Source organism: Aulonocara sp. 'chitande type north' Nkhata Bay, linkage group LG14 (genome assembly GCF_057382095.1).
Source record: "Aulonocara sp. 'chitande type north' Nkhata Bay isolate Kocher_YH1m ecotype deep benthic linkage group LG14, A_spYH_male_GT1.1, whole genome shotgun sequence".
NCBI lineage: Eukaryota > Metazoa > Chordata > Actinopteri > Cichliformes > Cichlidae > Aulonocara > Aulonocara sp. 'chitande type north' Nkhata Bay.
The window spans coordinates 10737310-10753161 of record NC_141357.1 but is presented as its reverse complement, the minus strand read 5'-3'; positions in this window follow the sequence as shown (position 1 = coordinate 10753161).

The window sequence follows — 15852 nt, the reverse complement described above, 5'->3', positions numbered from 1 at the left end:
GCTCGGGCCGAGACACCCAAACAACCATGGACTCCATTCCCCTGGAATGGGACCACGACTACGACCTCAGCCGTGGGCTTGAGAGTGCAAGAAGGGATCCCAGAGAGCCTTGAGGCCTGTGTAAAACTAACAGAACAAAGATTGAGGTCTTCCACTGGGGAGGTGGAAGCTGCAGACTCTCCTATACACCTTCTGGATGTCAGCCGTTCCACCTGCAAACAAACGGACAGCAGTCGTACTTCTGCAAGCAACAAACGGACATCCAGACAATTGAGCTGCGTATCAAAACCCTGAAGGAAGACCGAAGCAAAAGGGTCAAGTTAAGGAGGAGCGAAATAAGGAGAAGATGCTGGACACTGGAGAAAAGGACTGCCTCAATTGGGGCCAGAACCAGTATGGACAGAACTCTGAGCAGCAGCACCAATGGATGCAAACAGACTGTAAAGGAGGAGGGCAGGACCCAGGGCACGCTTCAGGCCGTGGTTTACCCAGAACACTACAACAGGAAAGTGATGAACACAAACACCCACACAAACACACACATCTACATGCACCGACTCAGAGTGAAAAGAAACATACATATGAACATATGCACTCGTTGATTGAGGGAGAAATGACACACACACACACACAAATTAAAATGTTGATTCAATGAACTGAGAAGTGATCCACACACACACACACACGCTGATGCAATGAAGAATGCTTTACTAACAAATGCTGCACACAAACATCCAAATACGGAGTTGGTTACAACAGCAAGAACTGATTGATTATTTATTGCTTAAATGTATTTCATGCCACGCAGAGGGCATTTGTGTAGATTTAGAGGACATGGTCTGAAGCACTTTGATAATGAAAACAATGTCTGTGCGTGATGTCTGTTTATGGCTCAAAGCCTCCACTGAATTGTTTACTGTGCTTCACACAGTCTAACAAGGAGCAGTGGTACAGAGCGAAAATGATGAATGAATGGTGTGAGTTTTATTTCGAAGAGATTATGAAAAGGTTGTGTTGATTCAACTTAGTTGTTTACGTTTTTGCCAAGGTAAAGAGTTGGTGTGTAACTAGTGTCCACTATTGAGTCAAGTAAATCCAACATGTTTTGTTGGTGCAAAAAGGAGTTTTGGTTGATCTTTGGGTTTTGTTTGACACTAGGTTGATTCTATCAGTGAGGTTTGGATTGTTCTCTTTCTCTGAGAGAGAGAAAGATGGTTTGAACTTTGGACATGTTTGCAATGGGCCCCAGTATCTGTTATTATATGAGTGTTTTATTGTTTACGTTTGTGTTTGCTTTTGTTACAGTGCACTGAGATAAGAACATCTGAGAGGTGTGATCCACCGGTGGTGATATTTTGGTATTTTGTGAGTTCCTGATTTAACAAATCAGCTCTTTAATCCAGGCCTGAGAGATTGAACTTTAAAGCGCTATAAAATATTCTTATTGAAAACAGTCGCAAAGTATTTTTTCTCCATGATTATAATGGGCTTGGGAGAAAATTGACTTATATGGGACACTGATCCTGAAGCCTAAAAGGATTGCAGCGAGTCAATCCAGTCCAAAGAAGGAAAAACAAACAAGGAGCTGTTTCCTTTAAAATGATGACGTCATCTTGCTGGTGATGGAGCCTCGAATAGGCTGCGCGTGAGACTCCATTATCAGCAACTTTTGGTATGAATGTGTGTGGATGTATGCATATGACTGACGACTAAAAGTCATGGACTGACGACTAAAAGTTTAACTGACTTGATACTGAGACAAAAACGGTGCTGACTTTAGGATTATTGAATGTCCACAGACAATTCACCCAGCCTGTAAAAGAAGGGTGGATGTTTTGTTTTGCTTTGTTTTGTCTGCAAGAACAGAAGAATGACAGAGACTAAAGAGCTGTAGCTTCACAGCAGTGTGAACTGCAGACTGAACCCTTTGGTTGCTAATTTTGAGCTACTGATGTTTGCATTAAGGAAATTGTGTTTTAGTAGCTGTGTTTGAATTAAGGTATTACATTATATTGTTGGGAATATTAAATGCTAAAGTGAAGAAAAGGTTTGATCCCACTCATGACTGAGCATGTTATTATTAACCATAGTGGGTCACTATAGAGAGTCAATTAATTTTAGAAAAAAAAAAAAAAAACAAACAAACAAAAAACCCTCCACCGAGGCCTATGAATAAGAGGGGAATGATAGACAGCCACACTCAAAATGGAGATATGTAATGATAAACACTGGTCCCCGTCTTTTGGGCGCTCTCTTGAAGTAGCCAACAATTTAAAAGTAAGATAAAATAACAGGGGCATGTGCTGAGGGGTGGTGCTGCACAAGAACAAGAGTAAAATAAAGAAAATATTGTTTTTAGAAGTGCAAATTAAAATGTACCATTACACTCAGAGGATCAATATGAAGCTTAATATTTGTTAATTTTGAATGAAGTACATGACTGGTGACTGTTCTGTCCTGAGCTTTTGTTTTTACAGCACCCGCTTGATCACACCAACAGTTTCTCGCCACCGAAGAGGGGTACTTGAAAAAAATAAAGAACGGGGAGGAATATCATCAAAACTGGAAACAGGTAATCCCCAAAGGGGGTGATAATGCCATAACTTTCACTATGGTCAAATTCTCAAAATTTGACCCTCAAAAATTCTTCAAACATTTAGACACAAAGTGGAGATTTAGATAAATATAATGTCGTAAACCACATAAGCATGAAGTATTTGATTCAATAAGATGGTGAAATAACAAGCAGCAAAAGGTTGATCATGTTAATGGTGTTTATTCAAGGGTGCAGAGGAGATTATTATTATTAAAGACAACAAATGAAATAACGAAAAGTAGAAGTGGAAAAATTTGCGTTAACGGCAATAAAATCAAAAAAAAAAGAAGTACTAACTAAAACTGTACTGAATGTTCACAAAACTAACTAAAATTAACTGGATTTATAGCAAAATGTGTTTGGTTGCATTGATGTGTGCGTGCCCTGCTATAGTGAAATTAAGGTAGTACGTTAGTCGAGTCGTCTGGGTTGCTGCTCCGTTCACCCGCAGAATCTGGTCAGGAAAAGTCGGGAGACAGCGCCAGAATAGAATTGAGGATGATTTTAATATGATTGTTTTGTAGACATAACAAGAGTCTTGTAGTGGAGAGGGACGTAATGTCCTCCTGAGACCCAGAGAATAAGAAAAAACAGGGAGAAATATTTTCGTTTTTTCTTTTTTCTTTTTTTTTTCTTTTTTCTTTTAAATGAATCAAGTGTTATTAAAATAACAATCTCATAAGATGAAGATCAGGGACCAACCCAGAAGTCACTGACACTTCACTAGCTGTAAACTATTGGTTTAGGAATAAGTGATGGCACTGACCTTTCTATTTCACAAAAGTCAATTTATTTAGGATATCTGAGTAAGTACTGATTTTATTTGGAGACACAAAGGAACATTTGGCACTTCCCTCATCTCACATCTGTTTCATTGTTGTACCCAATCATTCTACAACTGAAATGCCTTGGACTGCTAACCATTTCAGGCAAGTGGAGTGAACCATATTTTGCTAGACTCTCATCAGATTGGGGCTTCCTTTTATTGATCTTTGGAGAGAAGTCTTCATTACTGGTATTATTCAGGTCTTGTTCACATGTTTGTCCCAGGTTTCTCAGCTAAGAGGAGCTTAAACCCCAGATACTGTGAGTTCTTTTCACACATTGAGATCACTGATAACTCTCAGCAACGACGTGATCTCGTAGAAACAATTAGGTGTTATGGATTCAACTATAATTGCGACACTTATTTTTTTTACTTTACTGGAAAAGATTTCTGCATTATACCCATATTTTATTTTTAACTCAAAATCAAAATTCCAGATTCTACTACATGTTGGTTTTGCACCAGATAGGACGACAGATTTCAGGTGGCCCTGTGTCTTTCTCTATTACATCTGCCACTGCATCTCGATAATCTTCTCTGTGGCTTTTAGTGGGTCCTGACCCTCTCATAGTTTGAAAAATCTATGTTTGAATCTCCCTTAATAATTGTGTTAAGAATTCTCTCCGCCTTGGTCAAAAGTTGGGTATTAGGAAAAAGTGAAATAAATATAAATATAAAGTCCCAATGTGTAGAGCACACATTAATAAATTAGTCATGTTCCCTGTGAAAGTAAATGAGCCTAATTCTTAAAGACTCCTGAAATTATTTACCAGATGTTTATTTTTTGAATAAAATAAAAATCTGAGTTTAACAAAACATTTTAATTGTAAATATCAAGCTTACCTTTCTTTCTTCCATAAAATGTGCTTGTGGGCACGCCAGCCATTTTGAAAAGGTGGGAAAAACAATTGGCAAGGCCACACCCCCACACATGGGATATAATTTTAAAGGTTCTGTTGTCCTCTCTAAGAAACATCAGGACTTAGAGGAGTGGCAAGTAGAGTATGAGAGCTACAAGCAAAAAACTAAATGTGTACTACAGTGCGCAAAAATGAATTACTGGGTCATCAGGGGGTCTTGAGGGACATTTATAAAACAAAAAATCCCACAAACTTTAAAAGTGCACTTGAAAAGCTCACACAAGAAGGTTAACCTAGCTTACCTAGAAGACCTCATCAGGGGGAGCACACTCCCCCTCTTTGAAGAGCTCACCCACTTAACTCGCATCCCAAGAAAACAGCTAACCCCAGATAAGGCAGCGTGATGTATCCCGAGATAACAGGACTGGGACATCTAAATAAAGGTGTGAAACAATCGCCTTCAAAAGGTTATCAATTAACTTTAATCAAAATTAGGACCACTCGGTGCGGCAAGAGTTAATAGTTATTAGTCTCAACACCCAAGGATAATTAGAAGAGCATGACTGATATGATGCAACTGAGATTTTGTTACACTTAACTTTTGCAAAACACAAATAAAACTAAATTGAAACTAAGGATTTTCAGAAAATAAAAACTAGACTAAACTAGCAAAGAATTGGTAAAAACTAATTACAACTGGCAAAAAATTGAAAATCTGGAGTCGAAACTAAATAAAAGATAAAACCTAATGAAAATGGCGAAACGTTTAAAACTCTGGTGCAGAGATTGGCAAATCTGACCAGGAACGTTATAAAATTGATTGTCAGAACAGTCAGCGTTAAAGCCACTTTTGACAGTCCATACTAGGATGGCATTGGACATCTTGGGGGTGGAAAGGGGTTGGTGTGACCAAGGTGTGGTTTGGCTTGTTGTATGTATATTTGAGATCATATGGCTCTGGATGGACCAGTTACCAGGGCATGGAAGGAGGACAGACTCATTAAAGGAGGAGAAGGCATTTCCTGGGATTGGAGATCCTCTGGGTGAGTGGTTGATTAAAAGCATGCATAAAATAGAAGTTATCTGTTGTTATTGATTGGTAATATTGATAATTGGCCTCATTTACAGCTGTATTGACTTGTTGTGGACGTAGTCGACTTCAGGTTTAAACACTCTCATTAACAGGTTGAAAATAGTGATATTAAAGGAAGAGTATGCAGCGCCACCCTGTCAGACGCCAGTGATGGTGGAGCTCACTGATGAATCAGGTGAGCTGGATTCATGGCTGATTTAAAACTAAGATCCCCCTGCTGTGGTCAGTAAGGGGAGAAAAGGGGGAAATAAAATCAAGAATTAAAGAGGCATTTATAAACGTTTAGGTGTCAAGTGAAACGGGACAAAAGGGGGTGTTTTACTGTTATTTTAATGTCAGCATTATTATTGTATGAGAATCATGCAACAAGCATTGCATCGATGATCATTTATTGAAGTTTTTGACCTTATACTAACATCTGTGTTCCTGTGATTGTTATAACCTCTGATGAATCTTCTATTTACAGGTGTTAGGATAATGATATAATTTTTCATTGCAAGTGTAACCATGATCATTTTTATACATATTGCAACTTGTTGCTCATTGTAGAGTTGTGCTCAAGTTAATAAGGGTTAAAAGCTACAGTCAGCGCGAATGTCTGACTGATCTATTGAGGGGAAAGGCTTCGAGCATGGAGGGCCGCACGCGCTTACAAAACACTGATATCATGTTATTCTTTGTGATCTTTTCTTTAATTATGTCTTTAAGGTTAGTTTAAATAGTGGCAGTTAATTAAACGACATTTATTAAAATATTAAATACCTGAGTCAGAACGTTACACGCGGATCACCTTAAGAGTCTGGGAAACTTTGTAGCTGCCTAACTTTTTTTTTTGAATGTTCTAGCTCCGTTGATTTGACACATTGGAATGTGTCAAAAAAGGGGGGGAAGGTTGAGCTTTAACATCAAACCAGGATTATTTGAACATTTTATAACTTCATTTGTGTCTTTAATAATTTAGGAATGGTAAAGCTTAAGCTAATAGCGGTCCGAGAAGACGGACCTTTTAGAGAATCAGTGAAAAAGCATAAACTATCACTTTCATGTTTAATCATTACTCATTGAAATGAACTGAATAGCGTTTAGAAGATTTGTTAATTTTTTGTCTTTTGTTAAAAAGAGGGGTTTCAATAATTTTCAGACACACCTTGCAAATGTGCTTATAACGAGTTGGCACTCGGCCTTTTGAAGGTCAGAAGCTTCGTTCGGCGTGACTGTCCGGACTGATAAAGTGTAAGAAATGCCTTGAGTGCGGAGGGCTAAATGCAAACACTGCTTACACACACATAAGATATGATTAGAATAAGTCCCTGGGACATTCTGAATGTTTTAGACCAATTCTGAATCACTAGAAGGTCAGTAGATAAGAACATTAGATTATTAGGGTTAGGAAGAGAGGTGTTTTGGTTTTCTGTCTCTTACAGAGAAAGGAACAGACACCAGACGAGGTCACAGAGATGCGAGGATCCTCCGTAGCAGAGTCAGACACAGTGACTGCCGAGACATCAACTGGGTCCAAGGGTCATGGCGTTTGGGCTCCAGCTAGTCACCACAAAAGGATGGATCCCATAAACACAGCAATAACCATGAAGGGGTTGGCGGAAATCCGGGAACACCAGACCAACGAAGTTCGAGAGGCTTTTGGGCAAAAAGGGGACACCTTCCTGTTCCTTTTTCTGGAGAATACACAGATCGTTGTCTGAAATCGGAGCAGAATAATCCCCTGATCTGTGTTACGACTGAAAGGTTGTCTAACCCCTAAGGCGGAAGAATTAAGAGCAGAGGATCACCCATCTGGACGACACTGGTAGCTGCAGCAATAAAATAAAGGTTATGAGCTCTTCGGACAGAGGTTCTAGTCTACGTCTGAATGGTATAAGGGAACACCAAATAAAGCAGTGGGAGACAAGGACATTGTCATCTGGACCTGCTACTGTTGGAATCCTAGTTTTTCTTGCACCTGACTTGCGTAAACACAGAGGTCATCTTACATATGGTTTGCCCCTCAGGGGGACAAAGGACCTCAGGAGTGAGAAGAGATGAACCCGGCCACACTGGGCTACAGGGTGTTTGTGAGGTCATTATTCTAATGACCTCATCAGGGGGAATTGTAAAATTATGATATTATTTTATGCCATGTTATACCCCTAATTAAAGACTGTGAATTATTATGTAGTTTTAGTTTGCATTATTCTCCTGAATTAGAAGAAGCTGATAACTATTGCATTAGTTAAACTGATTTGCATTACATTAAATTGCTGACTTGTTGTGAATGAATGATATTGTTTTATGATGCATTATATTGCTGAGTTATAAGAAATACTGTTCGCAGAAGGTTATTGTCTAATTTGTCTGAGTAGAAGAGAACAGAGTGTGCTGGAGTTTTCTGCCCCATTTCAGCAGGAGCAGATAAACAGGGAGCCAAGGTCGTAGCTTAGGCGCTGTGTGAGAGAGAGCATGTGAATGTTTAGGCTTTTTATGATAAGGTGGAGGCACCAGAGGTTATAAAAGTTTGAGCAATGCTCCACCATTTTGAGATTTTGAGGCTGTCTGCATCAGTGTCCATCTCCCACGTGTGTGATCATTAAATCATCGTTTGACTCAACCCGGCCGGACCAGTGTTGTTATTGTGGTTTTTTCTCTTGTCTCCATCCCCAATATTTTGAACCTTAACACCAAATAATGTAAGAAGTCATAACCAGTAATCTATAAAGATCAATAAAAATAGATTTTCTGATTTTTCTGTTCCTGTTCTGTCATTGCCAGTGGACTTCCTCTCATTCCTCTCTTTAACAGCTGACCAACTGAGACATGTCATACAACCTTTAGCATATGGAAGTCTTATACACACAGTATGAATACTATAGATCTCACTATGAATAGTGACATTCAGCTCTCTCTGGAGTAAAGGTCCAGTGCAGAATCCATCATATTTAATGGGAACCGAAGAGTATTTTGGAAAAAATAGATTCCTCATGCCAGCTGAGAATTGAGTGTTGCAGTACACAGCTCAAACCTAATAAGAACAAAACAGCCGTAAAATCAAACATTCTCAGTAGATTTGATGGCAGTCAGTAGGACTTTGGTGTGGTGGAAATCACTGGGGTGACATGACTAGAAACAGAGAGAGGAGCTCTTTATCCAGGACAGAATCTCCAAAGGTGCAGGACGCTGGAAACTAAAGCTTTGACAGTCATTGGCATCAGAGTACTACATTTGTAGTACTAATACTACAAAACTGAAGTAGTTTTCCAATAAGTGAAGTGATCCACTTTTGCAGAGGGAGTACAGTGTAAAGTGGTGTCATATTCAGAAGTTAAATCAATGCACAACTTTTATTGATGTGTCTTCTTTGATGGAAAGTGAAGATGCTGGAATTTTCAGAATAACTAAAATAAGAAACTTCTCTGCTATGAACAAACCCACACTGTAGCCAAAAAGAGATGCAGATCAGTGCATCATGGGCAACGTAAACCCATTATGCTCTATGCTCCTTGTGATGGCCAAACCCGTGGCCACACTCTAAAGTCGGTAACTCTTGTATTTTAATTTCTTCATTTGAACATAGTAATACACTTTAGTTTCCAATAACTTTATTGATTGGTTTGGTAAGCATGCACATTTAGTTTACTTATGTATTCATACCACTTCATTGCTTTGATTTTTGACTAACCATGTCCTTTTATTTCTTACCTGCTATCATCCCTGGGAGTTGCTGGACAAAAGATGGTAGCCAGGGTTTGAAACCACTAAATGCAAAGGGGATAATTGGACCACACCACCACTTCCTGCAGAACGGGAGAATGTGTGTTTTCTTTGATTTAAAAAAAAGTATTTGTATTTAATTAAATATTTAGGTTTAGGGTTTGATGGGTTTTGATTTTCTTCTTTGGTGTTTAGTTTATTAACAAACTAGATTGTACTGCATCATTTGTGATTCATGATTGTGTTTTGTTTGTTACCCCTCATGTGTCACAATGGTCTGATCAGCCATTATATATACCCTTGTATGTCATTTCATGTTTAGATCAATTATGTTTGTTTGGGCAGTCATTTGGTTTGTTAAGTTTGCAGTCTTTGTCAGAGTTCAGTTTGTTTCTTTGACCTCTTTTATGAGCTAGACATTTATTGCTTTTGTAAATATAATTTTTGGGGGTTAAATAAATGAAAACCATATTTTTCTAATAATTCCTGGGACTCCTCCTGTTTTTCAACTCGGTCCATCACACTCCTCTATAGTCTCACAGTGGTCATCAGTTATGGTAAAAGAGAATCAGCGAGATTTAGCTAATTGTATTATTTTCTTCCTGCATGGGAAAGAAAGGCTGTTGTGATGCCTGAGCAACATGGCTGTGTCTGCAGATTGTGTTACTATATTTCAGTTCACATTAGTCCAGTTTAAACTGATTTGCTGCTGTTATGTGTTGCACACTCTGATGACTTTTCATTACATCGTATACGTGTAGAGTTCCTCCCACATGTCAGAATAGAACTATGTTGTTGTTATGTTAGCTTTAGGTGTGGAAGTGAGTGTGAACAGTTCTTCTGGGTTTACCCTCCGATGAAGATCTTATATATTCATTTCTTGCTTTTTTCATATACTTTTGAGAGCCATTGGTTTATTTAACATTTTCTTTCTCTTAGCTCTCCCTTCCAAACACCTACTTTCGTACTCCACATACTCTGAGATTGTGTTTGGGATGATACCCTCTGAGAACCTTTACAAATATCACCTGATTTTTGCTTCAAATCTCACATATTTTCCTTACTGTCAATGCAGCCACAAATTTGCCAGCTTCATCTGGCAAATTCGTGCTTTCACACTGACATGCAAAGGGCTGCTGGACCACAGGAAAAAAAGTAAAATGGAAATGTATTATGAATCAAGACACATGGGCATTAGGAGCTTTGACCCAAGTTTTAAGTGCTCTGGACCTTGTTAAATGAATCTGAATTTCCCTGTTTAATGGATGGAACATAATGAGGATTCATTTGACCCGCTGCTGTGATTTTTATTTCTCTTATCGATGAAGTTGGAGAAATTGTCTGAAATTGCCTTGTCGCAAGCAATCATCATGTGATTATGATTGTTTGACTGTGATTGTGCTGCGGGAAGTTTGGCATATTTTTTTTGCTGTTTATTGCATAAATCTGCAGCTCAAAACACATTTAAGCTAATGTGTCTCTGAAATAATGGTTGATGGGTTCTTGCTGTGCATGTAATTCAAACGTATTCACACAACAGCAGCAAAACCATTGCAGAATATTTATTCATTTGGCTCAAACTGAAGACTGGCATTTTGAGTCTGTTACAAAAATTTGAACATTAACCCTCACACCAACCCGAAGTGCACACACACACACATGCACAGAGCCAGACACAGAGAGTACTGATATCATACGGTTATGAAATATGCATGATTACATGCAGCATGTATGCAAAAATCACTTTTCATATTTCATCCACCAAACATAAGTTTGGCTATTTGAGTGAAAAATGGAACAAGAATTGACCTTACTTTGGCAATCAACACCCTTACTTATTTCACATTGTTGTTTGGTGCACAGACCTTTCCTTTGTTTGTCTTGCTGCTGGCATAATATAATGGAAACAGTATTTCTGTCCCCTGAGTCTAAAACACAAATGAGCAGGGCGATGGAAGCAGGTGGGGGATGTAAATAAACCTTGCAAGCAAAGTCCACCAGTGCCATGATGTCTTGTGGGTGGAAGCTTCACAGATGGAAAGTAAAACTGTAAACCCATGTGAAGGATGCACTTGTAATATTTAAAAGTGTTGCTCCAAGTAACATTTTTTTTCTTTTTGAGTGAAGTGAAACAGAAAAATATAATCCTGCTTCACAAAGGCGCTACTGAACAAATATGTACACTTCACATTTGTAAAGTATTTTACTGATCTGTGAGATGTATGTAACAATTCTACATTAGCTCTATGACAATAATCATTTATTTAATGTTAACTGTAACTCAATAATTATTCATTCACACACATGGCTACACATGTGTATGTATATATGTGTATATATATATATATATATATATATATATATATATATATATATATATATATATATTAGTGCTGTCAGCGTTAATGTTAATCTCGTTAAAATGACGTTAACGCCATAACTGCATTAGCGTGGCAAATCTGCGTTAGCAAGTTAATGCCGATCGCCCCATGAGAGGGGCTGCACGGCGCTAATGCGTTGACGCGTTAATGCGGTTATGGCGTTAACGTCATTTTAACGAGATTAATGTTGACAGCACTAATATATCTATCTATATCTATAGATATAGATATAGATATAGATATATATAAATATGAAGGCATGCCGGCTCGGACGTCGCCCGGATCAACAAGGTCCGCGTCAGGTGTTGAGGAACCAGGGCACCCTGACGAGAAGTGGGCTACTGGAACAAGAAGGCATCGATGGGCAAGAGATGAAAACAGGGCGTTTTTGGAATGCTACTACGCAAGTAACCCTGGCAGAAGGGGTTACATGAATAGGATGAGGGACCTATGGATTCTTCGATACCCAACATCCACAATGACGGCAAAACAACTAGTAGCTCAGTGTTCCAACATTCGAAAGAAGGGACTGCTATCACAGCTAGAGATTGACGAGATACAACATAAATGCTACGGCAAGGGGGAACCAGGACGCCGGGTCAGGGGGGAGATATCATCACCCCCACCCGAGATTGGGTACCAAGCCCCAAGTGCGATAGGAGAAGGATTGTTGAGTGCGAGAGGAACTGACCTGAAAGATAGGATCATGGCCAAGCTTGAAACCTGGAACCCCCGTAGCCAGTTACCAAGATTACGTGAAGTACCCTCAGAAGGTCTGCTAGATGATGTTAATGCAGCACTACGGACGATACCTACAGCCACGATTACCGACACTAACAAGCTGATCTACAATACGGCAGCAGTGATCAGTGAGGTGCTTGGCTACAAGTTGAACAGCCACAAGGGGCAGTATCCTCCATGGAGGCTAGAGGCTAAGATCAAGGTAGCACGGAGGGAGGTTAGCCAACAATGAGGAAGGCGCAATGAGGAAGGTGCCTAAGAAGTACAGAAAGCTGTCCATACCTGAGGCCTTGGAAACTGCCAAGCAACGACTCACAGCCTTGGCCAGCCGCTTGAGGAGGTACACCAGAGAGATAGAAGGCAGGAGAATAAACCAGCTGTTCTCCACGGAACCAGCCAAGGTGTACTCTCAGTGGCAAGGGAACAATAAGAGAACAGTACCACCAAGGCTGGAGACGGAACAATACTGGAAGAGCAGTATCGATATATGTTTGTGTATATATATACAGTGGGGCAAAAAAGTATTTAGTCAGCCACCGATTGTGCAAGTTCCCCCACTTAAAATGATGACAGAGGTCAGTAATTTGCACCAGAGGTACACTTCAGCTGTGAGAGACAGAATGTGAAAAAAAAATCCATGAATCCACATGGTAGGATTTGTAAAGAATTTATTCGTAAATCAGGGTGGAAAATAAGTATTTGGTCAATAACAAAAATACAACTCAATACTTTGTAACATAACCTTTGTTGGCAATAACAGAGGTCAAACGTTTACTATAGGTCTTTACCAGGTTTGCACACACAGTAGCTGGTATTTTGGCCCATTCCTCCATGCAGATCTTCTCGAGAGCAGTGATGTTTTGGGGCTGTCGCCGAGCAACACGGACTTACAACTCCCGCCACAGATTTTCTATGGGGTTGAGGTCTGGAGACTGGCTAGGCCACTCCAGGACTTTCAAATGCTTCTTACGGAGCCACTCCTTTGTTGCCCGGGCGGTGTGTTTTGGATCATTGTCATGTTGGAAGACCCAGCCTCGTTTCATCTTCAAAGTTCTCACTGATGGAAGGAGGTTTTGGCTCAAAATCTCACGATACATGGCCCCATTCATTCTGTCCTTAACACGGATCAGTTGTCCTGTCCCCTTGGCAGAAAAACAGCCCCATAGCATGATGTTTCCACCCCCATGCTTCACAGTAGGTATGGTGTTCTTGGGATGCAACTCAGTATTCTTCTTCCTCCAAACACGACGAGTTGAGTTTATACCAAAAAGTTCTACTTTGGTTTCATCTGACCACATGACATTCTCCCAATCCTCTGCTGTATCATCCATGTGCTCTGTGGCAAACTTCAGACGGACCTGGACATGCACTGGCTTCAGCAGCGGAACACGTCTGGCACTGCGGGATTTGATTCCCTGCCGTTGTAGTGTGTTACTGATGGTGACCTTTGTTACTTTGGTCCCAGCTCTCTGCAGGTCATTCACCAGGTCCCCCCGTGTGGTTCTGGGATCTTTGCTCACCGTTCTCATGATCATTTTGACCCCACGGGATGAGATCTTGCGTGGAGCCCCAGATCGAGGGAGATTATCAGTGGTCTTGTATGTCTTCCATTTTCTGATGATTGCTCCCACAGTTGATTTTTTCACACCAAGCTACTTGCCTATTGTAGATTCACTCTTCCCAGTCTGGTGCAGGTCTACAATACTTTTCCTGGTGTCCTTCGAAAGCTCTTTGGTCTTGGCCATGGCGGAGTTTGGAGTCTGACTGTTTGAGGCTGTGGACAGGTGTCTTTTATACAGATGATGAGTTCAAACAGGTGCCATTCATATAGGTAACGAGTGGGGAACAGAAAAGCTTCTTACAGAAGACGTTACAGGTCTGTGAGAGCCAGAGATCTTCCTTGTTTGAGGTGACCAAATACTTATTTTCCACCCTAATTTACGAATAAATTCTTTACAAATCCTACCATGTGAATTCATGGATTTTTTTTTCACATTCTGTCTCTCACAGTTGAAGTGTACCTCTGGTGCAAATTACTGACCTCTGTCATCATTTTAAGTGGGTGAACGTGCACAATCGGTGGCTGACTAAATACTTTTTTGCCCCACTGTATACCGTAATTGTTTGGCTATAAGCCGCTACTTTTTGCACAAGCTTTGAACCTTTTCTATGGATTGTCCATGATTTTTGTCATATCGTAAGACGATTTGTTTTGTTTGTTCCGCTGTTGTACGGCACTACGTTGCCTGGCGGAAGGGCATGTGATCAGACACACAGTATCGGGGTTCAAGAGTGGTATGTTGGTCACATGTCCATCCGCCAGGCAACATAGTGCCGTACAAGTAGCGCGAAAAACAAACTTCAAAGTAGCGCTATGTGTTCAGCGGGAGTCGTGGATGAGGAGCGGCGATAAACTTGCGAAAAGCAAGTTATGCTCAATTCCACCGGTGGATTCTGACAGCGTGGAAAAGTGTGAAAACATACACGATCACCAACGGATTTCAAAGGGCTGGACTGTTGCATGATGGAGAGGAAGACACCGCCACGGCCCTTCTGAGGGTGTTTGACTCCGACACTGACAACGAGGATTTCTTTGGTTTTGAAAGTGACAACGAAGGAAAGAAGCTGAGAGTGGATGACGAAGCCATCCTGAGCCTGTTCGTATCCGACACTGGAGGAGAGGACTTTGGTGGTTTTAGTGCGCAGGAAGAAGAGAAAGATGGTGGTGAATGACTGACTTTTCTTCTTGTTAAAGCCGTGTCACTGCACCTGAGCCTAAAAGGTAGTCTGAATCTATTCTTCTGGTGTGCTGCAGGTTATTGTTATGTACTACATTTGTTACTCATTTATGAAGCACAGTACATGTGTCCTACTTGTAATTACCGCTACTTGTACATATACCTAAAAAGTTATGCAAATATGTACCCATAACTTGTTTTTCAAAATATTAATAAAAGGGGTGTGTCTCCAAACAGCCATCTCTTTCCTGACAATTCGCTTTGTGTATATTCTCTTACATATGATAAGTCATCATTGAAACACCTGCGGCTTTTGGTCAGGTGCGGCTAATGTATGTACAAAACAGGATTTTCCCCTGATTTTAGCTTGTGCAGCTAATATTCAGGTGCGCTTTGTAGTCCGGGAAATACGGTATATATATTTTGATTATTTCAGTAATCTAGTATTTTATCTCAGTCAATGAGGGCATTGAATTTCTAGTTCTGCTATGGTTAATTTAGCATGACAGAGCCTGTCATTTGAGCTGAAGCTTGTGTGCTCCAGTGAGTCTCCAGTTGTGACTTGCACATCATTCTGTCTTCAAAATGGACTTTCAGGTTCTTCTGCTGCTCCCTTGTTTCTGCCTCTCTAAGAGCAGGCTACGGTAGAGCTATCTTAGATATTACCTTTTATTATTTATTCATTTTGCAAGGACAATATTGAAATGAAAATATAAACATGATTCAATACTGCAGGAGGCAATGAGGTGGACACAGGGAGGGAAGAATACTTGCTCAATAAAAGATTCATGCAGGCTATGGAGGTATTAATGCCAGTGTTACCGTTTGCAGTGGGTGGAACAGTTCAGTGTTCTGAGTTTTTGCTCTCATTTCGACTTCAAGTAGGACAATCAGAACTGCAAATAACACTAA